The 26,105-nt window shown below is 48.0% G+C and overlaps 1 protein-coding gene across 1 annotated transcript in view; it reads left to right on the top strand.

Annotated features, from left to right (window-relative positions):
- Window positions 1–2,003: 2,003 nt before the first annotated feature.
- LOC310960880 (SRC kinase signaling inhibitor 1-like) overlaps window positions 2,004–26,105 on the top strand; it is a gene marked incomplete at its 3' end in the record, with an annotated part of 82,500 nt that continues 58,398 nt past the window's right edge. Inside the window, exon 1 of the mRNA XM_083932717.1 lies at window positions 2,004–2,099. The remainder of the gene's footprint in view (window positions 2,100–26,105) is intronic.

The following is a 26,105-nucleotide window of genomic DNA, read 5'->3' as shown; positions in this document are numbered from 1 at the left end:
AGCAGCGGGGGCGGTGCTGCAGTCGCTCTACCGCACCGAAAAGAGAGCTGAGTCAGGAGGCAAAGCTCTGGATCTACCGGTCAGTCTTCGGGGGGGTTTGGACCAGGCTAGTTTTTATTTTATTGGAGGTTAAAGTTTATGAATAATTAGGGGCGTGGCCTCTTGAGTGACAGCTAGCTTCTGGCCCTCACTTCTCCTCGGAGGCTAGTTGTCAGGATTAGCATCATTAGCATGCTAACGCTGTCATCTTGACCTGGACTGTGGTCATTCGTGTGGTGGTGTTTCCATCAGTGACAAGATGGTTTGCTCTTCGATCGACTGAACCAACAGATGGTTTAAGAACACACTGGGTTAACGTTAGCTCTGTCATGCTAATTAAATAGCCGCACTTGCACCATGACTTGAATACAGCCTCGTATGGATGGCACAGACACTAGATGCTAATCTGGAGCAGCGGGAGGATCCGGGCCATGAGGGTCGGTGTTTTACAGTCTGTGAGTGTGGGACTGGGTTGAATATCAGTTTAAGTCATAAACGCTTCCTGCACTTGACTCCCAGAACCGCTGTAATCTCGGCTAGAGACACGGGAAAGACTCCTGTTCTCTCCCGGTCCCAGAAAAAATCTCAACACTCCCACTCCCGTTTATCTAGTAATGTGTTCTGTTAGCCTAGCTCCCGGGCAGTGGTGCTAATGTTGCTAATTCAGTATACGTCAGGTAAACGTCAGCCAGATGGACGTATCTCCCTCCCCCCAACGTCACATACATGCCCTTTTTTGGTCAGAGGAAATGAGGAGGAGTCAAAGTCTGACAAGATGGAGACTCCTGTAGGTGAGAACGATTGGATCAAGTTCAGAGAACGGACCTCGACGGAGACGCTAGATCCAGTTTTGGTTCAGTCTATGGGGGGCGACGTAATGAGCGCCACTGTGCGCTGCATTTGATTTTAGCGCAGGAAAGTCACCACAGATCGTATTTCTGGACAAAGCGGCAAATACAAGGGCTTTAATTAGTGCTCATATGATCAATCACCGTTGTTTTAACTCACTCTGTCATAGATATTAACTTAACCGACAATTAACTGGATGAAATGTTAGACCACAACTTTACCTGACAGAGGTGAAAGTACCCTGTAGTCTGAAAACTTTAGGACGTGTGTGTCTCAACAACGATGCATTTATTGTGATTTGGCTGAACGAACCCTTTTTCTCACATTCGAACAGTGAAGAAGAGCAGTTTGAATACATTATAAGGTAACAAGCTCGTCATGAAAGCTGGGCTGTCAGAAGTCTGGAGCCGAAGAGCGTCGCTGCCTCCTCAAACATGCAGCACACAGCCTGCGTTAATGCTCTGCCAGACACTTCCAGATGGAATAAAGGATCGTCTGAGTCACTAACAAGCATTTGCATAGTGCATCTGAAAGTGCCAGAAAAGAGTGCACGAAACTTCAAATGCATCCGAAGCTCTTTGCACAAACACTGTCAACGCCGAGGTTTTATCGCGTCCCAGGTTCTTGTATAAACAATAAACCTGCATGTCTAAATAGTTCAGCCGGAGCTGACGGTGTAATCGCACCGAGGAGTCACTGCGACACAGAGAGCGCGGACGCGGTGGCGTTGCACAGACCTGTAGTGGAGGGGGGGAAAAGGCACGGTGGAGTTGTAGCAGTCATTAAGGGCAAGACTGCTCTCTGCAATTCTTTGCTTATCTACTGCAAGGTGGAGGCACGGGGAGGGTTATTCTGCTCGGGGCTCATGTGCAGAGCGGAGATACAGAACAAGAGGGAAGTGGAGAGGGGGAGAGAGAGGGAGAGATAGAGCTGGTTCATTTGCAGCTCGTCCCTGCAGACTGTGGAAAGGATTATACTCGCGGAGAGAGAGGGAGAGAGGGAGGGAGATGCACAGGCTCTGTCTTAGCACACACTGAGTACCCTGCCTCCAATCTTCTACACTGCACTGTGCACTCTCCACAGCACTCAGCTCTCTCTCTCTTTCCTCTACACACACACACACACACACACACGTGCAGACACAAACACACCAGTGCCATGTAGAATATCGGCCAGAGGGGGACACCAACCTGCACAGGACCACGAGCCAGGTACGCTCACCCGTCCGTTCACTCGTCTCTGCTCAGGTTATGCAGCAGCACATTCGTTCTTTATTTTTAGGTTGGGGCTGTGCAGCGATCCAGCCGCTCGCTCTCTGCAGAAGGCTCTTGCGGGCTGCATGCACCAAGATTATCCGGCTTCTTTTTCGCCTAGCCCCAAGAGAACCGCGAAAAAAGAGAAAGGAATGAAAAGAGAGATAGCGGAGAGGGAGAGGAGCCAGAGGGGTGGAGGGGGGGGGGGGGGATAAAAGGATGGAGAAGACAAAAGCCAAACTAAGCAGTGTTTTTCATGTAGGGCAAAGAAAAGTGTGCAGCGACAGCTAACCCGGGTTGACCTTCACGTGGAAACTCCTACTCGGAGCACTGTGGGGACCCCCCGCCCCTCCCTCCCTTCCTCCCCCTCCTCACCCAATTAACCAATTAGTGCATCCAAAGAGAATTAATCAACAATTTTGCCACTTGAGATGATAATTAAAGTGCATTTTCAGGGGAGGAAAAATGGTTTTCAGCTTCTAAATGTGATTTAATTTCTGCACGATAGCGCGTCACTTCCTGTTGCGATACGTCATCGATGCACTGGCACCGGATATCGAGATTTTACCAAAGAGAGAAATTTGTATTTTTTCAATTCATTCCAATAAAATCAATTCAGTGAATAAATACATTATTCCTGCTTTTTACCTCTTTACGTATAAAGAGATTGTGATGTGTTGCAGAGGGTTGCAGGATCGCTGTATGGTGGTGCCATCGTTATTGTGACAGTATCATATCGTGAGTTGACCCTCCTCGAGTTGTCAGTCTGACAGTGATTCAGCCTCTGGGAGCTCAGTTTTGATCTTTTGCTGTCGTTTGTTCCTCGTCTTTAGTTCAGGGAAGGCCTCTCGTATGAGCCTTTTGCTTCTTAGGGCGCACTCACACCGTCCTTCTGTACCGGGCCAAAACAGGTTTTACGGGTAAAGCCTAGTTTGTTTGAACAGTGTGAGTGTAAGCGCTTCACGCCTAGCTGCGGCCACTTGGCCTTCCACCGCCCGTCTGAGAGAGGTCGGCTTTTGTAAAGCACGTTTGCACGTGAACGAGCACGAGCGTGCGCACGTGAACCAGTTTGAACGTTTTTTGAGCATTTTGGATCACGTCAGAACATCGGCTATTTTTAAAAAAAATTTAAGGAGGCAGAGTTCTCATCTCATCTAATCTCATCTCATCTTCATCCGCTTATCCGGGGTCGGGTCTCGGGGGCAGCAGCTTTAGCAGGGGACCCCAAACTTCCCTTTCCCGGGCCACATTAACCAGCTCTAACTGGGGGATCCTGAGGCGTTCCCAGGCCAGTGTGGAGATCTAATCTCTCCACCTGGTCCTGGGTCTTCCCCGAGGCCTCCTCCCAGCTGGACGTGCCTGGAACACCTCCCTAGGGAGATGCCCAGGGTTCATCCTTACCAGATGATCCTGAACCACCTCAACTGGCTCCTTTCAACACAAAGGAGCAGTGGCTCTACTCCGAGTTCCTCACGGATGCCTTCCTCAGCTCTCTTTTGGTCACAACGGTGCGGTAGAGCGACTGCAGCTCCGCCCCCGCTGCTCCGATTCTCCGGCCAAACTCACGCTCCATCGTCCCCTCACTCGTGAACAAGATCCAGAGGTCCTTGAACTCCTTCACTTGGGGTCAAGACTCATTCCCTACCTGGAGTAACAATCCTCCGGTCTCCTGTTGAGGCAGAGTTTCATATTTTATCTTATTAAAATGTGAATCTTCTGTTTTTCGTCGTCCTCTGTGATGGTAAAGAGAACCTCTGTGGTGTTTAGACTGTAACTCTTCTATCTCCTCTCTGATCACATGTGCTGGACTCGCTCAGGGGACTCGCCGCAATTGAAATGCAAATAGACATTCAAGCTGATTATTGCTTCTGGTGAAAGCCATTTGTGTTTGTCACCGGATCAGCGTGCAGGTGGAAATCAGTGTGTTCTCTGGTGGTCACACATCCTTTTTAATCTCAGGCTTCATCTTTTCCCTTGTGAGAGCAACTCCACCGACTTCCAATCGATTTCAAGCTTCTTCTTTTTTTTTTTGAAGTGCATGAACCACTCTTCGCTCCGGAGGATGTAGTGACTTCAGGTTTCACTTTGATGCAGGTTTGATATCATCCTCAAAGCACTTTCAGTCAAAGGCAACTGGACTTGGTTATTCGTCAGGAAGACGTTTCACCTCTCATCCAAGAGGCTTCGTCAGTTCATGTACGCATCTGACCAGGCTGGGACTGGATCAGGACCAGGACCAGGACCAGGCTGGGACTGGTCCAACTAACTGGTGTGGAGATCCAAATATTTAACCTCTCACAAGGCCGATGATGTCACTGGAACCCTTTGTGCTCCGTCGTTAGACTGACAGTCTTTGGTGGGAAGTTGGTTTGGACTTTGTTAGTGCTGGTCCAGTCCCAGCCTGGTCCTGGTCCTGGTCCAGTCGTTGGTGAAAGTTGGTTTGGACTTTGTAATTGCTGGTCCTGGTCCTGGTTCTGGTCCTGGTCCAGTCGTTGGTGGAGGTTGGTTTGGACTTCGTTAGTGCTGGTCCTGGTCCAGTCATTTTTGAAAGTTGGTTTGGACTTTGTTATTGCTCTATGGAGTCTGAACGACAGTCGTTGGAGTGACAGTCATTGGTGGGAAGTTGGTTTGGACTTCGTTAGTGCTGGTCCTGGTCCTGGTTCTGGTCCTGGTCCAGTCGTTGGTGGAGGTTGGTTTGGACTTTGTTAGTGCTGGTCCTGGTCCTGGTCCAGGCGTTGGTGGAAGTAGGTCTGGACTTGGCTAGTGCTGGTCCAGTCCAAGCCTGGTCCTGGACCTGGTCCAGTCATTGGTGGAAGTAGGTCTGGACTTGGTTAGTGCTCTATTGAGTCTGAACGACAGTCGTTGGAGTCACAGGAGGACGTTTGTGAACAGTTGTTCTTTGAGGTTGGATTGTTGGATGAAGGGATGAAAGGGCAGCATTGTAAACTTGAGACAAGTGGAGTCTCAGACCTCCTCCTCTGGTTTCTCTACTTTTGCATAGATGCTTCTTTTAGGTTTGATATCAGTGTGTTTGTTACATCTGGAGAGTCCCAGGGTCGTCGTCCTCCTCTCTGGAACACGTGGGGACGAGGTTGTTCCGGCCTGGAGACGAAATGCGGAGCGTTCTTTCAAATGAAGTTTTTTAAATCGGAGTCACTGCCGACGTTTTGCGTCTTTGATCTCACCACAGATTCACGGCTGCCCCACAAACACCCTGAGATGAGAAAACAACTCCTAACGTTCAGACGCAGCCTTTAAAACAACTGCATTATTATTCTGTGTTGGGCTGTTTATTACATAAGCGTTTATGATTAAATCACCGCCCTAGTTACCGTCACGCTCCTGCCAAAGATCTGTTGTGTAATTCTTTTCAAAAGTGCCAAATATCTCAGTGATAACGGCGCCTGTGTACATTTGCACTGGCAGCAAACCATAAAGATTGTGATTTAAGCCAATACATGCACAGTAATATTATTCAGATCGGATAAAATAGAACAGAATATATCTTTAAGGGAGGAAGTTTGTCTTTGGCTCATCAAACACAATAAAACAACAACCAGTGTTTCCAGATCGGATCAGTTTCCAGCGAAGTTACAACTCAAAACTCATTCAGTTCAATCAAAAACACACAGCCTCTTTAGAAACCTGTGTAAAACCGTTACAAACGCCATGTAGAAGGCACCAGCACACGTGCAGAAGAAGGATCTTTCATCAAAAGAGGCGTTTAGCATTAGCACAGTTGGAGTATGCATCTGAATTGGGGTTTTAACGGCAGTTTGCGTCAGAGGACATCTCGAGGTAGGGACGCAGGGTGAAGGAAACAAGGAGAAACACGCCTACTTTAAACATTTTTGAAAGACTTGGATCTGCAATTATCACAACAGCGACCTTTTCAAGAAGGTGGTGGAAGGAATTTGCATTTCCAGTGTGAAACTTTAAAAGAAAGGGTATTTTGTAAACTGGAAAATAAGAGAAATATGGAGTGTTGTCCTTTTTGGAAAAAGGGTAAACACTGTAATATTTTGTGCATGTAGACAAAGCCTGTCAACGGGGACTAAACCAGCAGTAAACCCTCCCAGTTGCTAAGAAACCGTCCATACAGCACCGCTGCATCTATGCGGAACAACACGAAATAAGTGTGCATCTTCTGCACGCCCGGATCTCCACTGCGTCTCTTTTCAAAACGCTTTATTGGGAGTTAACGTTAAAGTTGAGTTATGATGAACTTACAGTTTAACAGTAAACAAAAGAGGCACAAACGCAGCCTGACCTCACAGACCATCACAGGCGCTGGACGTGTTGTTTCACCCCCGAGGGCGCCCCGAGACCTCATCTCATCATATCTTCATCCTCTTATCCGGGGTCGGGTCTCAGGGGCAGCAGCTCCAGCAGGGGACCTCAAACTTCCCTTTCCCGGGCCTCATTAACCAGCTCTAACTGGGGGATCCTGAGGCGTTCCCAGGCCAGTGTGGAGATCTAATCTCTCCACCTGGTCCTGGGTCTTCCCCGAGGCCTCCTCCCAGCTGGACGTGCCTGGAACACCTCCCTAGGGAGGCGCCCAGGGTTCATCCTTAAAGGAAAAGGGCCGCAGGTCAGAGTCTGCCTCGAGGACCCTCAGCTCTAACCACTGAGCCACCGGCTTCTTCGTGTGGCATCGCCCACATAAAACAAGGGCGCTCAAACAGTGAAGAGCCGCTGATGAACCCTTGTCTCTCATAAAAGAAGAAGCTTCTCTGAGCTTTAAGGAGCCGATCAAACACCAAAGTCTGCGTCGCTGAGCTCTGAGTCTGAGTTAAAAACCTCCTCCTGACCAGCTTTGGTAAAAGCATCAGTTACCATGGTGATACAGCGATGCAAAGGGCGTACTCCCACTGTGCCTCCGTCCCGTGCCCCGTGCTTTAGGGTCCTTGTCCCCCCCTCCAGGCCCGTTTGTACTCACACTACCTGGGCCTCGGAGAATGCCTCTTGCTGCCTATACGTCATCACGCCGTAACACGTCACACGCATTGATGACGTCATGGCGATGCGTGGCTTTGTTTCCAGATCTTTCCGTAGACCTCGGAGTTTTTGTGCGTCTTGTCGACTGTTTTTGAATCTTTTCATCGACCAAATCTGCAGTAAACACTCCTCGTACACGTGCAAACGTGCTTTACAAAAGCCCACCTCTCCCAAACGGGCCGTGGACGGCAAGCGTGCCGCTCCTAGACGTGGTACGGTTGCACTCACACTGGTCAAAGGGACCAGACTTGAGCCGTTAAACCTTTTTGAGCATGGTACGGATGGACAGTGGGAGTCCGCCCTTAAAGAGCTCACAGCTGACCCAGGCTTTGAGAGCAACACACCCCTCTAACCCACTAATAGCTCCGTAGTTCACCCCTCCGGTCACATTACCGTCAGATTTCAGTCCAAACATTCACCTCAGATGAAAAAGAACGGGTGAGCAAACATGCAAAATACTAAAGATGCACGTAAGGACGTAAACTGGATTCGTTAATACACTATAAGTCTGGCGAAATCTGCGTTTTTCCTCTTGTCAACGAACCCCACGTAAAGGCCAGAGCAGCAGCAGCGAGCGCATCTTTAATAAGAACACAGTGTCTCTTCTTCCTCCACTGTTGTTAAAAACACATCAGTGAAACACTCTGTTGCACCGGCTGACATGTTCCTTTATTACCCTGAACACACACACTATATTTATTCTAGCTCAGCCACACACACACACACACACACACACACACACACACACACACACACACACACACACACACACACACACACACCATGCTGCTGCTGCAAATACTCACTATAGAAACCGACTGTAGATGAATCCCCCGCTGAACAAACGCACGATTTAACTGTGTTTTCTAAACGTTTAATACAAAACGACGGTGACCAGCTGTGTTGGGAAGTCACCGAGGCTTTTTTTAGATACAATAAAGAAAAGAACAGAAAAAGAGAGACTGCTTTTATGGATTTCCGTCCTCAGAAGGAGCCCGTGTCCGTCCTCGGGGGCTCAGAGCCTCAGACGCAGTATTGACAGACGGACTAACACATTGTTGGCCGGTCCTTTCAGGGGATTTGTTGACGACAAGAAGAAGAAGAAAAATCTCAAATTACATCCTTAAAAAAACAAACTGAAGCATAAAGGAGTGAACACAGTTTGAGCTGTGAGTTAAAACTCCCTCGCCCTGCAGAGTGATTTCCCTGTGGGCGCTCACAATTAACCCGAGCTCCGCGGCGCCCACGTGGATCGACGCCTGTGCATGAAACAATCACTGCGAAGGATGCTGAAGCTTTTCCACCGATGCACTTAAGAGACGCTTCATTCAGGGTTCAGAAACCGCGACGAAAAGCCTGCGTAATTATTATTTAACAGCTGTTTACTGCAGGTGACATCGTTATCGTAGCTCCTGACTCGAATACGGAGAATGAATCCCACAGAACTTCCTTTTTTCACTGAGTCATGACTGAAAAACATCACACAGTAAATAACAAACGCCTTAAAACGGTGTTAAAGTGCAGCCACAATTTAGTCAAATAAGATATTAAACATTTTAAATAGGGACAGTGTTTAACTCTAGTGCTACCTGGGACGATATGACCAAAATCTTTTATCCTGATATGGATAATTTCATATCTGAATTATTAATATATATCACGATATAACGTGTTTTATGGCCCACATGGCTACGCTGCTCCTTGATGCTAACATCACTTTCATCTGCACTTAGCTGGAACGGCTAATGCTAATGGCTAACGCTAACTGTCAGTCAAACTCCTCTAATCCTTGTTTTGATGCTGTGATTTTCTGGAGGGGACGGGTTCAAACAGGCTCAAACAGACTCCGCTCTCCTGGAGCTACTGGGCCGGGTCTGACCAACCTGGCAACCCCACTGCTGGACTTCTTTTTTGTTGTTGCGACGACGATCTTGAGACACTAGATGGAGCTGTTCTGATCATTCTCCAGATTCAACCTTTAAATACAAATTTAGAATATTTTACATCAGATTTTCCTTAAATTTTTGACTTAATGACTTGTTATTGTGAATTAAGATGATTTAATTGTCAGAAAATCTCAATATCTTATTTCATCATAGGGTTTCATTGAATGATAATATCACCACTTTCCAGTCTAAAATAGCGCCATTTAGCTAACGTTAGCTCACTAACATTACACTCTCTGCTAGCAGACCAAACTGCAACTCACTTCTTCTTTGCTGCTGTAAAAACAGTACATGAAGACTTGATTTCTGGGGAAAATTGTTGTTTTTTCACATATGAAACTATTTTAAAGTTGTTGTTTTTAGCTAAATCATGTGTCGGTACATAGACTTGCATACTTGGCGATACCCAACCCAGCGTTTTCTCCCCCATCGGAGCTAAAAACTGGTGCTGGAACAACTTTAAGTATAAACCGTATTCTGTTTGTGCATTCAGCAGCGTTGCGCCCTCAAAAGTGCGTCGGTTGAGTTCTCCTTATCATAAGGGGAAGATGTGAGGGAGGCAGACATGTGACAACCACGGCGCTGCAAGAACATGACCCTCCGAGCCACCAGGGCACAGCCTCTTGTTAACCGTACTGCATCTCTGCCCCCTCCACCCGCCCCACCTCCAGAGGGAGGCTGAACTACAACAGACGGTATCAGCTCTGGCTCCGAGCCCACTGAGCTGTCAGCCTCACATGCCAAGCTAAGAGGAGACGGGGGATGTGAGCAGTACGCAGGAGATCAGGGATAACAAGCAGAGACTGAGGTGGACTGCAGTCTGTCTGCGTCCGCCCCCATTAGTGATGCTGGAAGGAGCAGAGGAGCCACTGAACTGGATCATTCTGTGGGTTTGAGATGAAGTCGAGGGCGTTTTACTATTCATTTACGAAACGGGAAAGTTTTCTCTCTGGTGTCCCTGTCATCAGAGTCTGGAGGAAAGACAAACTAGAAGTTTCTAACCTGACTCCTCCAGATGTGTTGATTCTCATCGTCTCAGCAGATCCGTCTGAACTCTGGTTTAAAGATCTTTTATGAAGGGGTGAAAATCCTGGTTTCTGATTGGATAAACCATCTGTCTATCACCAACATACGGGCCAAACCAACCAATCAGATGACTGAAGCGTGTGACGTGCTAACAGCGTGGAGGCAAAGCTCAGAAAGGAACCAACATGTGGGTAAAGGAGATTTTCCCTTTGTGTTTAACGTGAATTTACGGATCAAAGGCCCAATTTCAGGAGCCCGGTCCATATTCAACAGAAGGATCCAGAGAACAAAGAGTTAGTGAGCGGCTTGCTCCATAGCTGCTCATCTCATCCGTGGAAGCCTCCATGCTGTTTACACTCAACAGTCTCTTCTGTTTCACTTCAATCCACCAAAGAAACCAACGCTGATTTGACGTTCGCTTGGCAAAGGCTCCTAATTTTCCCCGCTGCACGTTCCCAGACTGATCTGAGAGGCTAGGAAGTTTACAAATTCAAGGACAAATGGGAGAACTTCCTCATCTCTTCTCATCTTCAGCCTCTTAACCGGGGTCGGGTCTCGGGGGCAGCAGCTTTAGCAGGGGACCCCAAACTTCCCTTTCCCGGGCCACATTAACCAGCTCTAACTGGGGGATCCTGAGGCGTTCCCAGGCCAGTATGGAGATCTAATCTCTCCACCTGGTCCTGGGTCTTCCCCGAGGCCTCCTCCCAGCTGGACGTGCCTGGAACACCTCCCTAGGGAGGCGCCCAGGGTTCATCCTTACTAGATGATCCTGAACCACCTCAACTGGCTCCTTTCAACACAAAGGAGCAGCGGCTCTACTCCGAGTTCCTCACGGATGCTGAACTTCTCCCCCTCTCTCTAAGGGAGACTCCAGACCCCCTCCTGAGGAAACACATTTCACACGCTTGTACCCTCGACCTTCCTGTCAAACATTATCTTTCTGACTATCAAGCATGTAGATTTTAATATATAAAGGCTTCTTTTGCTTCCCATCAATAGACGTACGTAATAACATGCGTAAATATTACACATAAAAATGGCTTCCATCATCTCTGAGGACAGTCCGCCTCGGTTCAGAGTCAGGAGGAAATCAAACGTCCGTTAGCTTCAGACCCAATCCCAGATGAATGTCAGACTTCAACAGATGTTTTCCCGCTCAAACATCATCAATTACCGGGTATCGGAGTGTGCAGATATAAGGAAAGTGTTGTGACTCCACAGTGTCCAGGTTTAAAGGACTCGCCTGAGCTTTATGTGTTACAGGTAGAAAAACGTTCCCATGTCAGAATGAGTTTCTGGATATCAGGGCTCAGGGTTATTTCTGGATTTGTGTATTGCGGTCGGCCCTTGTGGTGGGATTTCCTTATCACTGAGGCAACTTGAAGCTTTGAAATTCAGAAGTGTATATACATGTATATTTATATACAACCAGGCAGCCGCAGACACAGTGGGTTGGACGCGCCTCCTCAGCTGAGTGGATTTCCCTCCCGCATCTCTTTCCCTCAGAGCGCATCTGTCTTGTTAATTGTCTGGCCCGCTCCATTTTTCCCACACCAGTTGACTTATGACCGTTGACGTAACATGCTGCCAGTTAGGAGGAGGCTAATGTGCAAATCATGCTAGCACACCATCTGCATGATGACGAACACCAGCTGCTCACGAGTTAACCTTAACCAGCTGGTCGACTTAGGATGATTGAAAAAAGAAATATGTTTGGTTTTAGTTAGTTTGTGGCTTCTTTTGTTGAACACAGGCCTGAACCCAGCCTTTCAAATTCTGCACGTTTGGTATTTAGATTCTGTTTTTGCAGCCGAGACCATTTAAAGGAGCGCTACACAGAGTTAGCATTAGCTCCAATAACTTTATTATATTATATCTACAGTTCAAAATCACTGCAGGATCAGAGACACCTCATCTCATCTTCAGCCTCTTATCCGGGGTCGGGTCTCGGGGGCAGCAGCTCCAGCAGGGGAACCCTAAACTTCCCTTTCCCGGGCCACATTAACCAGCTCTAACTGGGGGATCCTGAGGCGTTCCCAGGCCAGTGTGGAGATCTAATCTCTCCACCTGGTCCTTGGTCTTCCCCGAGGCCTCCTCCCAGCTGGACGTGCCTGGAACACCTCCCTAGGGAGGCGCCCAGGGTTCATCCTTACCAGATGATCCTGAACCACCTCAACTGGCTCCTTTCAACACAAAGGAGCAGCGGCTCTACTCCGAGTTCCTCACGGATGCTGAACCTCTCACCCTATTTTTCTCTTGTTGCTGCAGGAAATGTTTCTCACGTCTGGGCCGACAGTGGTGCGCTCCCCACTGTCCGTACCTGTTAAAGCAGGGGTGATCCAGTAAAGTGCCGCTGTGGCTGCAGGTTTTCATTCCAACCGAGCAAAAACACACCTGACTTGAGTCACGCAATCACCTGAACTGTCTTCACACAGTTGATTTGTTGGATCAGGTGTGTTCTTGCTTGGTTGGGGAGGCGCCCAGAGTTCATCCTTACTAGATGATCCTGAACCACCTCAACCGTCTTTTATTCCACACATTCTTCTTCCTTGTCCGAATTGGCAACTACATTACCCACAATGCAACCGGACCACCAACAGTTCAGTTCTAGGACATCTAGGTGTGTTGTGCTAGCAGCGGCTAATGTTGTTTTCCATGTGATGTGTGTCACAGCAGTGGATTTGGCTTCGTCACTGATATTTACACACACAGAGATGCTGATGATGTGTCCCAGTGTTTACTTCATAAATGAATCACGCTCGTCACAGTTCAAAGGCTCCAGCGTCGCCCCAGTTGCGGATCAAATGTTTGGTGCTGCATGTATTAATACTGAAGAGGTTCCTTACACTGAAGAGATTTCCACACTTTTGAGGAGAGTGACAGAGAAAATGATTGCAGGCTTGAAAATACAAAAAAAACCCAGTAAAAATAGAAATAATCACAGCGTGAAAATACAGGTTTAACCTTTTTACAGAAGTGAAAGCACTTACTTTGCAGGATGGCTCATTTCAGGATGATGCATATTATAAAAGTGGATTAAAATAAATGATGCATCATCTCAGAACGCATCTGAAGACGACTCTGGGGGGAACGGATATCTTCATACGAACGCAGATAAACAAAATCAAGAAGCTAATGAAAAGCTACATCAGCGGTTCAGAGGTTGCATCTCTGCCGATCTTTTGTTCTCCATGCTCAGACGGGATTGGTCGACGCTACTCAGACTACAAACAAACACCAGACTGCTTCTGCTGCAAAGGTCCCGTTACAGAGATCAGTGATGCATTAATGTGTTCATCACTTAAAGTTGCAGCTGGTAATATTCATTTATACGTTCATGCAAATTAAGTCTGAATAACAACTTGAAAACTAACAAAACACAATGTTGTTTCCACATTAAGTGTAACTCCGGCGCAAAATCACCCCAGGGTCTTTTTTTCGGCACTTGCACACATCAGATAAGCCATGGAGACTGAGAGAGTCGCTAATAGCCGGACGTGGCTAACAGTGATTAGCTCGGGGCAGCACGGTGAAGGCATTCAAAGGTCTTTTTTAACCACTAATGCTGCTGAAAATAACAGCAAACCTCTGTAGCAGCATGAGAAGAATCCACACACACAAAACAAAGCAGCAACAGCGTAGTTAGTGAAGCCAGAGTTTATTAAAGAGTGTTTTAAAGACTTACCTACTGGCCCCTGTACCAGCTCCTCTCATAGTAAAGTCCATTACAGTGGATTACCAAAGTCAATCCCAAAGGAAGGAGCCCATTGGTGCTTTGTTGTGTGTGTAGGGACTCTTCTCATGCTGCTGCAGAGGTTTGCTGTTATTTTCAGCAGCATTAGTGGTTAAAAAAGACCTTTGAATGCCTTCACCGTATTGCCCCAAGCTAACCACTGTTAGCCACGTCCGACCGTTTGCGACTCTCCTGGATTCTTGGGAAATGTGACCATCCAATGAGCACACGAACATCATAATATATAACTTCATATTCTGGGATCTATAAAGTCTTGAAATGATGATATCACAGTTTATTGTTGACTGTGTTTTAATCTTAAGTTATCGACTAAATGTAGGGAAGAAGAAGCATGAAGCAGCATAAATTTGAGATATTATATACGTTGTAACTTGAGCAAATGCACTCGGTTACTTGTACTTTCCACTTTCCACCTCCCAATAAAACTTAATGCACGGATATTTTTGGCACGCTGAGCATTTGTTTCCGAGCACAGAGCGGAGCCAGCAGTCGCCGGCTGGCTGAGAGCCTGAGCCCAGTGCGAGACGCTGATTGGTGTCCTTTAATAAATCTCCATCCCTGACTCATCCTGTCCCACTGTTCACTCAGTGATACCAATTACTCACCTTCAGGACGCGTCCCGGGCTCAGACGAGGAGCCCAAAATACCACTCTCTAATTACCACGACTTCCTCTCTGAGTTGGAATTGACGCTTGGCCTCCGACTCAGTTTAGTGGTTGGCGTGGAGAGAGGGTCCGCGGCGGGGTGTAGGTGCAGCAGTGTCCCGGTGTAACTGGGACAAGAGCCATTCGCTATCAAGTCTTCAGGGGCTGAATTCAATCATACGTCTGTGATGGAAGGTGGATGCCTGATACCTGCGCTCCCCCCACCCCCTCGTTTCATCTCCCCTCCTCATCCCACTTTAATGGCGCCTGGGACGGGCGTATTGATGCACCGAGTGTCCCGGAGCTTGATACTTGGACCAGGATGAGCGGATATGAGTGTGAGGTTTAAAAAAAGAGGAAGAAAGAAAGAGTCGGGGAGCGTGCAGTAGAGATTGAGCACAGACAGTTAGAGGATCAGAGCGGAGGGTAAAGTGAAAGAGGATAGAGCCTCAGATGTCCCCGCTGCTCATCACCGAGGCGCGTCCTAAATTATTATTCTCTTTGAAGACGGATCATCAAATTTCAGATCTACTCCGAGCCGTGTTAGAGAAATCTGCAGCGTTCAGCAGAGCGACCCGGCTGGCACATATTTCCAGAGATGACACCCAAAAAAAAAGAAGGAGAAGAAGAAGAAAGCCGTCACATGCGCGAGGCTAATGTTGATACAGCGATAAATGCCAGTGTTTACTGACCGTGCAGCAGCGACGGCGCTGGATAAATGTCACACGGAGGCATCACGTGGGATTATTTGTGCTAAAAATGTACCTGGCTCTCTGAGAGCCCTCGCTCCTCACTGCGTCAGTCCTCAGCACTTAAGCAAACACACTGTCAATCACTGATGCGCACATGAGAACTTGAACTAACAGCTCTTTTTACTCATCCAGTACGTCCTAAAAAATGCAACGCGGGAGCGAGGAGGTGTGTGACACTTGGTCTTCGTTGCACAGAGAGGTTTACTTCTCTTGTGTGTGTGACGGCATCTCTCACGTTTGTTACCAACTACGTGCACGCAACGATCACAGTTCTCTGCGGCAGGGAGACCGTTCATGTGTTTCAAGTAGGAAGAAATTCTTCGTAACAGAGGTCAAAAGGTCACAGGACTGTTACTGGTATTGTTGGTGCTGCTGACAGCCAGATACGTTTCTTTGAGGCAAGAGGTTGATCCAATCAGGAAGCTCCGTCAGCGTCAGTTCTCTGAGTGTCCACTAGGGGCAGGTTTCATAACAGAGCAGTTTCTCATTGAGCCCCATGTTAAACAGGCCGTTTACACAGCATCATTAAACCTGTTTAAGGACAAAAGAACATCCTAGTCTGTGTGTTTAGATCAGATCTCCATGACAACACTGAGGGGGAGGGGCTAGTTTTTAATTTATTGGAGGTTAAAGCTGATGAATAATTAGGGGCGTGGCCTCTTGAGTGACAGCTAGCCTCAGGCCCTCACTTCTCCTCAGAGGTACCCATCTGGCTAACCTCCTCGGAGGTAAACGTCAGCCAGATGGACGTACGCCCCTCCCCCCAACGTCACATACACGCCCTTTTTTGGTCAGAGGAAATGAGGCGGAGTCAAAGTCTGACAAGATGGAGACTCCTGTAGGCGAGGACGATTGGATCAAGTTGAGAGAATTAACCTCAAGGAAGAGGCTACATACGTTTTTTATACAGTCTGTGGTTTACACGTATACGGTTATTTTTAGAGAGACATTTCCCTGCGTTTGTGCCCTTCGTTTACACACAAACAGAATTCTCCTCTGAAAACGACTCTTTCTAAAAACTCCGTCCAGAGTTTCCTGCAGCCGACGTCACAGTCTGCTCCTGAACCTGCACCTGCATCACAGGTGCGACCGGTGTCTCCATTTTCATTTGGCTGTGGTGATCATGGATCATTGAGCTTCTTTATACACTGACATTTTTCAGGGAAAACGGACAAGTGTGCATGATGTTAACTTTGAAAACAGAGACGTCGAAATGTCCGTTTATGAAGCTAGTCGGCCATGTGTAAACGTAGCCTAAGATACTTTCAAACTTTACTTCGTTAAACACTTTTGATCATGATTAAATAGCTGCTTCAGCTGTGCTTTGTGTTTACTGCTGATTGGTAAATGTTAGCATGCTAACAAGCTGGTGTAGTTTCCCTTTAGAGTCATTAGAGTCGCAGTCGTTGGTGGAAGTTGGTCTGGACTTCATTAGTGCTAGTCCTGGTCCTGGTCCTGGTCCAGTTGATGGTGGAAGTAGGTCTGGACTTGGTTAGTGCTCTATTGAGTCTGACCGACAGTGGTTGGAGTCACAGGAGGACGTTTGTGAACAGTTGTTCTTTGAGGTTGGATTGTTGAATGAAGGGATGAAAGGGCAGCATTATAAACTGGAGAGAAGTGGAGTCTCAGACCTCCTCCTCTGGTTAGACATGGTCCAGTCCCAGTCTGGTCCTGGTCCTGGTGTCTCAGACCTCCTCCTTTGGTTAGACATGGTCCAGTCCCAGTCTGGTCCTGGTCCTGGTGTCTCAGACCTCCTCCTCTGGTTAGAGATGGTTTCTCTACTTTTGCACAGATGCTTCCTGGTTTAAGTTGAGTTGAGTGTCTGAGATCTGAGGGGCCTTGTGTTATCACCTTTACCTCCTTTATACGTTTCAGTTCTGCTCTCACTTCATCGTTAGCAGCTTTCAGACATGAGCAGCCTTTAAAACTGAAACTACTCTCACTCGTGGTTCACTCGTGTCCCGGCGGTGGTGTGAAATAATGTAAAACCTCAATATTGTGACATTATTTTACTCTTCATGTACATGTTTGAGTGATCATTGAGTCATGAGTCACCCACACGAGGAGATACAACATGCTTCCACACGTTCTGCATCTCACTCACTCTTTATGTTTCACGCTAACGCTGCACGTACACGCATGTGGCTCCAGGCGCTGTTTTCTCAAACAGAGTATATCTGCCATAATTAGCGCTCTCTTGAGATTCATACGATGAGACAAGTGAGACCTATGGTTGATACGCACAGTATGCTCCGTGGGTGGAGAAGGGAGGGGGTAAATGAGGCAGGAGCGATGAGCTGGGCCGGCTTTCCCAGCAGAGCAGAGGACTTTAGGTTTCCATGGTGCAGCGATGTTTATCTGCAGATAACCAGCGTGTGTGCGATGCTCACTCACGGGGTGTGGTAGCATGTTAAAGGGGCTGAAAACCAGTGTCCCGTGCTTTTATTCTGCTGCTGATGATAAAAAAAGAGCAGTGATTAAATATCTGACTCTTTGACGCACGTTGACTCCCAGTGGGCAATACACTTATATCCTCTTATCACTGTTTATGTAACTTTACAGTGAGATATCTGGATATATTATATTCTGAGCACCAACCTTTAACACAGGGGGGTCAAAGTGATCCAGTAAAGAGTCGCTGTGGCTGCAGGTTTTCATTCCCACCATGCAAGAACACACCTGATCCAACAAATCAACTGTGTGAAGACGATTCAGGTGATTGCGTGACTTAAGTCAGGTGTGTTGTTGTTTGGTTGGAATGAAAACCTGCAGCCACAGCGGCCCTTTACTGGATCACTCCTGCTTTAACAGGTACGGACAGTGGGGAGCGCACCACTGTCGGCCCACGTGTGGAAAACATTTCCTGCAGCAACAAGAGAAAAATAGGGTGAGAGGTTCAGCATCTGTGAGGAACTCGGAGTAGAGCCGCTGCTCCTTTGCGTTGAAAGGAGCCAGTTGAGGTGGTTCAGGATCATCTGGTAAGGATGAACCCTGGGCGCCTCCCTAGGGAGGTGTTCCAGGCACGTCCAGCTGGGAGGAGGCCTCGGGGAAGACCCAGGACCAGGTGGAGAGATTAGATCTCCACACTGGCCTGGGAACGCCTCAGGATCCCCCAGTTAGAGCTGGTTAATGTGGCCCGGGAAAGGGAAGTTTGGGGTCCCCTGCTGGAGCTGCTGCCCCTTAGACCCGACCCCGGATAAGAGGCTGAAGATGAGATGAGATGAACAAGAGAAAAATCTAGTTTGAGAAATAGATTCCCAGTGCTGCCCAGTGTCTGTGTCGGAGCTGCTGGAGGGTGCACGTCCAAAACGTCCCGAAACTGCCTTTAAAACAGCAGCAACATGTCGCCCCTTCTTATGTAGAAGAAATGAATTAACCAGTAAATGTTTGAGCGGGAATAAATGCTCTTTTCTATACAGATTTTGGAGCGATTTGGACCCTGTAACAGTACTCAGAAGGCTGCTTTCCCCCAAAAAAACACCTTTATAATACATTATATACACAATGTATGACATTATCAACCATTTCTACAGAAAAAAAGAACAAATTAAAGCAAAACAAGAAGCTAAATAGTACTTTAACTTAAGTACCGGGCCATTTAAATCAAAAATAGTTATGACATCATTTCAAAATCACCAAAAGCATCATTTTTCTGCATTAAACGTTCAGTTAAAAAAGGTTTTCATATCAGAAACATGGAGCAATGTCGCTGTGATGACGCCATATTACACATTAATACCAGCTGATGGATGTACCGCCCCTGCTCTGGTCCTGAGGTGGTTCTGAGTCCGCGCTGCAGGACGCAGGAGGAGCGGGTTGAGACTGGCGACCCAAATTAACACCAGGTGTAAATACACTCGGGTCCAATTACGTCTCAAAACGCGGAGACTGTCTCTGAGCTTTTATCCCGAGACGAGTCGGACGTTGCCCGAGGCTTCACAGAGGAGCCGTGTCGAGGCTTTGAACGTCCTTCTGGCCCGTTTGCTCTGCGGCTGATTGGGATGCAGGACCACCCGTCTTTGCCGCCGCCACCTCTGCTCTGAACCGGCTCTCATATGAGGAGATATTTTAGAAAGTCACTCTGGTATTTCGAGACACCCCCGTGACTTTTTCATCGCTCTCCCGGCTCTAAATGAATTATGAAGGCGCTCTCTCAGAAGTGAAACTCCAGCTGGAGGTCAAAGAGAGCGGCGAAGGCTTCTCCATCCTGAAGTGAAGTCAGTAACGCAGCGCTTTGTTCTCCCGCAGCAGGAATACTACGGTGTTTATTATTAATAATTACTGTAATTAAGCGGTACGACTCTGAGAATAGACGCAGCGGAGAGGCTGAAGGGGAGGCACGGGGCCGACTGTAGAGTCAGGAGCCAGTTGCCACGTCTTCTTAAAGCGTAGCAGCTGGTTTCGCTGTGATCCTGGATCCAGAGCGTCGCCGCCGGCAACCGTTTGGAGACGTTGAAGCCAGACCTCGTTCCAAATATAGCCCCGTTTGGCGTTGGCATTCAGATCTTGTTTGGGTTTTATTTTAATTTCCGAGTGCCCCGGAGAGCTGGGTCTTTATTTCTCCCTTTCACTCGTTCCTGCCGCGGCGCCTTCCTTGGAAACGAACGGTCTCCGATGATGAATAGAGCGTTTGTGATGATAAAGGGAGAGAGAGTCAGGAGTGAAGTCAGTGGACGGACGCCACCGGCTGGAACTGCGAGTGTGATTGAGATTAAGGGAAAATGAATACATGAATAAATGAATGAGTCAGTGGGGACGGAGAGCGTCCTCGGGTCGCTTCAAAGACACTTTCAAACGATTTATTATAATATTATTATTAGGGCGACACCGTGGTGTGGTTGTTAGCACTGTCGCGGCACAACAAGAGGGTTCCTGGTTTGAATCCCAGCTGGGGCCCTTCTGTGTGGAGTTTGCATGTTGTCCCCGTGTCTGCGTGGGGTTTCTCCGGGTTCTCCGGTTTCCTCCCACAGTCCAAAGACGTGCAGGTGTTGGGTTCATTGATGACTCTAAATCACCCGTAGGTGTGAATGGTTGTCTGTCTCTGTTCGTCTCTATGTGTCCTGTGATAGACTGGCGTCCTGTCCAGGGTGGACCCCGCCTCACGCCCGATGTCAGCTGGGATCGACTCCAGCCCCCCACGACCCCAACAGGGACAAGAGGATGGAGATGAATGAATGAATGAATTATTATCATTAGATTACAGATACAGTATCAATATCTGAGAGTTGGCGTTGTTGTATTTTTAAGGATAAAGACGCCATGAAGATCGACAGGAAATGGGGGAGGGAGAGAGGGAATGACACGCAGTAAAGGACCGTGTGTTGTAGTTGAACCCGAGCCGCTGCGGTGAGGACTTTTAGCCTCTGTTTACGTGGCGCTCGCTCTCGCTCTAGCACTGAGCCAGCAGGTGCCACGCCATCTTGGTCCTCTGAAACTGGGAGTACGTCAACACACATCCCAAAACGAAACACAGTAGTACACGTGCCAGGCCTCTATGTGGAGCTGTGACCTGTTGTTGTTGTTGTGTGATGTTAGGTCGGGTGAGAGGTTCGATGGTTAGAGGTTGAAGACTAAAGGGTCGATGACATCGTTTCGACCAGACTTAAACGCAAGGGCGGTGTTCTTGATCCACACTCTGGGACCCGTTTTCAGAAAATGACATTTTCAGGCTCCAGACACGTCGCGTCCCTCGGGGCGAACGGCCAAAACGATACCAAACTTTTGCGGTTACGGCAAAAACGCGCCTCGGTGTGGACGGCCCCTGGATGTTGACGGACCAACATCCAGGGGCAACAACAACAACAACAACAACAACGACCCAGCGCTCAGACACTCAGGAGTCATTTTGAGTGAAGCTCAGATGACTTCGAATTATGAGAGCTCAGCTCGATGGGACCATAAAACTAACAAACGGCCGCTGTCAACGACCCACAGGCCGACAGTCACCAAGGTTGTACTAACAACACACACACACACACACACACACACACACACACACACACACACACACACACACACACACACACACACACACACACACACACACACACACTTCCAGACTTGTAATGAGAAATGTTTGGACGTGGCCTTGAGCAGCCGTTTGGAATGTGTCCAGACAGCTGAAATATGGTGTCTCTAATGTGTGTGTGTGTGCGTGTGTGTGTGTGTGTGTGTGTGTGTGTGTGTGTGTGTGTGTGTGTGTGTGTGTGTGTGTGTGTGTGTGTGTGTGTGTGTGTGTGTGTGTGTGTGTGTGTGTGTGTGTGTGTGTGTGTGTGTGTGTGTGTGTGTGTGTGTGTGTGTGTGTGTGTGTGTGTGTGTGTGTGTGTGTGTGTGCAGACGAATGCAAGAATCTGTGACCATAAAAACCAGAATATCTGTGATTAAAAAAAAAAAAAAGGTAATAATTGATGAAATCCCAGTGAAGCTTGTGTCATTAGTGCGCGGTGGTTTCCCCGGGCAGCTCCGGGCCGGGATCGAACGTCTCTCTGTGAATATAAATATATAAACGACACATTCAGAGACGAATCCAGGCACCGACTGGTTCTGATGTTCTGCCGTCAGCAGCTGTTTTTAAGAAGACGGTTACGGAGGTGAACTGCAGCGGTGCTACTCAGAGACATGTAGGATCTCTCTGTCTCTAACACCTCCTCCCCCGTCCTCCTCCGTCCTCCCTCTTTCTCCTCCGTCCTCCCTCTTCCTCCCCTCTTCCTCCTCCGTCCTCCGTCCTCCTCCATCCTCCCCCGTCCTCCCTCTTCCTCCTCCGTCCTCCCCCGTCCTCCCCCGTCCTCCCTCTGTCTCCTCCGTCCTCCCTCTTCCTCCGCCGTCCTCTGTCCTCCTCCGTCCTCCCCCGTCCTCCCCTTCTCCTCTGTCCTCCCTCTTCCTCCTCCGTCCTCCCCCGCCCTCCCTCTTTCTCCTCCGTCCTCCCTCTTTCTCCTCCGTCCTCCCTCTTTCTCCTCCGTCCTCCCCCATCCTCCTCCGTCCTCCCCCGTCCTCCCCCGTCCTCCCTCTTTCTCCTCCGTCCTCCCCCGTCCTCCTCCGTCCTCCCTCTTCCTCCCCCGTCCTCCTCTGTCCTCCTCCGTCCTCCCCGTCCTCCCTCTTCCTCCACCGTCCTCCACCGTCCTCCCTCTTTCTCCTCCGTCCTCCCCCGTCCTCCACCGTCCTCCACCGTCCTCCCTCTTTCTCCACCGTCCTCCACCGTCCTCCCTCTTTCTCCCCCGTCCTCCCTCTACTTCCTCCGTCCTCCCTCTACTTCCTCCGTCCTCCCCCGTCCTCCCTCTTTCTCCCCCGTCCTCCCTCTTACTCCTCCGTCCTCCCTCTTCCTCCCCCGCCCTCCCCCGTCCTCCCCCCTCCTCCTCCTCACATGGTAGTGGTTCGCTCAAGGCTTCACATAAATTGAAGTGACAAGCTCTTGTCTGGATGTTCCCTCCGTCTCTGTTTTCTCACAGCGTCACCACCATGGGATCACACCGGCGCGCTGCTGCCGAGGCTCCTGTTGCAACATTTACATCTGTGACCAACTCCAACACTTTACACACTTTACACACTCAGACGTCGCTGTTGTAAAAACTGGAATCCTCCGGTGGAGCTTTAACTTGAGTAAAAGTGCTTTAGGGTCCTTATCCCCCCCTCCAGGCCCGTTTGTACTCACACTACCTGGGCCTCGGAGAATGCTTCTTGCTGCCTATACGTCATCACGCCGTAACACGTCACACGCATTGATGACGTCATGGCGATGCGTGGCTTTGTTTTTAATGTTTATTTATTTATATATTCATTTTTATTGTTCATCAAACTGTCGATCGTGATGTCAGAGGCCTCAGAAGTTGGTAATCAGTCACTGTTTTCTGCTGTTTCACGTTGTTTCTGAACTGCAAGCTAATGAAGTTTAAGTCCAGGCTTCACCTTTTGTCGCCCTGCAGGCAAATTACAGCAGTGATCAATAATGTAAGGAGCGTCTGCAGCTCGATAAGTTATAGTTTGCATTTGAGGAAAAAACAATCGGAGCAGCGGTCGCTCTACCGCACCATTGTGATGAAAAGAGAGCTGAGGAAGACAAAGCTCTGGATCTACCCTCAGTCTTGGTTCCTACCCTCACCTGTGGTCATGAAAGCTGGGTCAGGACCCAAAGAACCAGGTCCAGGTCCAAGCGTCTGAAATGTGTTTCCTCAGGAGGGGGTCTGGAGTCTCCCTTAAAAAGAGGGGGAGAAGTTCAGCATCCGTGAGGAACTCGGAGTAGAGCCGCTGCTCCTTTGCGTTGAAAGGAGCCAGTTGAGGTGGTTCAGGATCATCTGGTAAGGATGAACCCTGGGCGCCTCCCTAGGGAGGTGTTCCAGGCACGTCCAGCTGGGAGGAGGCCTCGGGGAAGACCCAGGACCAGGTGGAGAGATTAGATCTCCACACTGGCCTGGGAACGCCTCAGGATCCCCCAGTTAGAGCTGGTTAATGTGGCCCGGGAAAGGGAAGTTTGGGGTCCCCTGCTAAAGCTGCTGCCCCCGAGACCCGACCCCAGATAAGAGGCTGAAGATGAGATGAGATGAGTGTATTGCATTGTGTGTGCATCGTTTACACTCCGGTGAGACGACGTTTCAGCTGTGAAAATCCATGAAACCACGTGTGAAACGTTTCTTTTTCACTCAAAAGCAAATAAAACGTCTAAACTGTTTATTATGAAATAGATTTAAAAAAGTTTCAGTTTGATAAAGTTTGAAAACGGAGAAGGTGGAAGTATTAAATAAGATGTTAAACTGTTTAAATATGTGTTTTATTACTGGCAAAACAACACAACAACAACAACAAATAATATTATTCTGATTTTGTTATTATTGTTAGTTTTTATCCTGTTAACCTGTCAAAGTAAAACCTAAAGTAAATGAAACTCTCGGGATAATTGGTAAAGTATGTTTCGTCTTCATGCTCGTTCGCTCCATTAACCTCCACCTGAGACAGTTTGGTTAACGTCGAAAGTTGAAATATTGAGATAAAACCGAAATCTATCACCGCCGTACTTTATGCACACGGCACCGTCCACGACATGAGGTAGAGTTCAGATCATCCTCCTGCACGTTGCCATTTCTATCTTTTATTAACTTAAGAAGTGCTTTGTGTGTCACCGGCCACACGGAGGCGCTACACCTGCCCACACACACACACACACACACACACACACACACACACACACACACACACGCCTCTGGAGTTCCCAGGACAGTTGTTATGAAAAGACAGATGTTGCAGTTGTTGCTGCAGGTGTGTTTGCCTTGTGTTCTCGTGTGTGTGTGTGTGTGTGTGTGTGTGTGTGTATGTGTGTGTGTGTGTGTGTGTGTGTGTGTGTGTGTGTGTGTGTGTGTGTGTGTGTGTGTGTGTGTGTGTGTGTGTGTGTGTGTGTGTGTGTGTGTGTGTGTGTGTGTGTGTGTGTGTGTGTGTGTGTGTGTGTGTGTGTGTGTGTGTGTGTGTGTGTGTGTGTGTGTGTGTGTGTGAGAGAGACAATAAGACTGTTTGTCTCTTGTTTTCTCCGTGCAGGTTGCTCGGGGACAGAGTGAGTGCATGGATGCACGGTTAGGCGTCACATTAACACTCGCTGCTGCTCCGGGTCGAACCTGTTAACAGACGTGTGTTTACTGTCACGCCCGCACTAACCATCACACCATCGCACTTACTCACAGTGCACTGAGCCATCGAGAGCACACAACACACACATACACTCAAACACACACACACGCTCACACACACACGTGGTTATTTACGCTGTAGCCTGTTGACGACACATTCTGCAGCTCTCCTCCCTCCAGGCTGCCGTAGTTCTGTTGATTTCACTCGTCGTCTGTGGCGATAAACTCCTGAAACCTGCTGATGTGGGTCATAACTCTGTGACCTTTCACCTTTTATTCAGTTTATCAAATTCTGTGTGTGAGCAGAGACTGTTGTCACCTTTTGGAAGTGCGTTCAAGGAAGCTCATCTTCAACATCTGGGAATTTAGAGTCAATCAGCTCAAAAATGTTGCACAGAGTTGTTTAATAAGGAACAGTGTGACGGACTGTTCTGTGTGTATGTGTGGAAAGGAGGTTTGTCCCTCTGAGTTGCCGTACAGCGGAAGGTTAGCGGGGTTTTTACCCCCAAGATTCAAGATTCAAAAAGCTTTCTTTTCGTGCTTTATTTATATGTTTTATATATTAGATATTTAGTCTGCATATATACGTGTTTTTCTATACTTTTCATTGTGTTTTAGGAAAAAACCAGAGAGAAAATGTGAGAAAACAAAAGGGAAACGAGAAATGCTGCAAGAACAAAACACCAGAAATGACGTAAAATCCTTTTGTTTTGTGATTTTCAAGATTCAAGAATCTTTATTTATCCTGAGAGAAAGATCGTGCAACAGTTTCAGCACAAAGATGGGAAAGGATCAGAGTGACAATAAGCATAAAAACATAAATCCTACAATAACTAAATGTGACAGAGTGCAACAGACACTGTGTTTAAACGCAGGTTTATACAACAAGCAACAAGCAAATAACAGATTTACTTAAAAGTTGAGCATCAAAGTTCAGTTTTCCTGACGTTGGAGTTGCAGCAGCTGAGAAAACCCTCTCACCATGAAGTCTATTTATTTATTTATTGCACTGATTGATTGGTTGACCGCCATGTCAGCGTGACGTCATCAGTTTGGGGTCCAAATATAAACAACGTACATTTAACATCTATTTAAAAGAACTGTGGCTGAGTCGGTGTTAGAAGAACTCGTGACACAAGGACCAGTTCAGAACCAGAATCAAGTCATGATAAAAACAAAGTGTAAGATGAAATGTTACAAAAAACAGTGTTTCCAGCACACACACACACATATATA

The sequence above is a fragment of the Echiichthys vipera genome (genome assembly GCF_963691815.1).
Source record: "Echiichthys vipera genome assembly, chromosome: 18".
In the NCBI taxonomy this organism is placed as follows: domain Eukaryota; kingdom Metazoa; phylum Chordata; class Actinopteri; order Perciformes; family Trachinidae; genus Echiichthys; species Echiichthys vipera.
The sequence above is the reverse complement of the archived record's forward strand: the minus strand, read 5'-3'. Positions and strand labels throughout refer to the sequence as shown.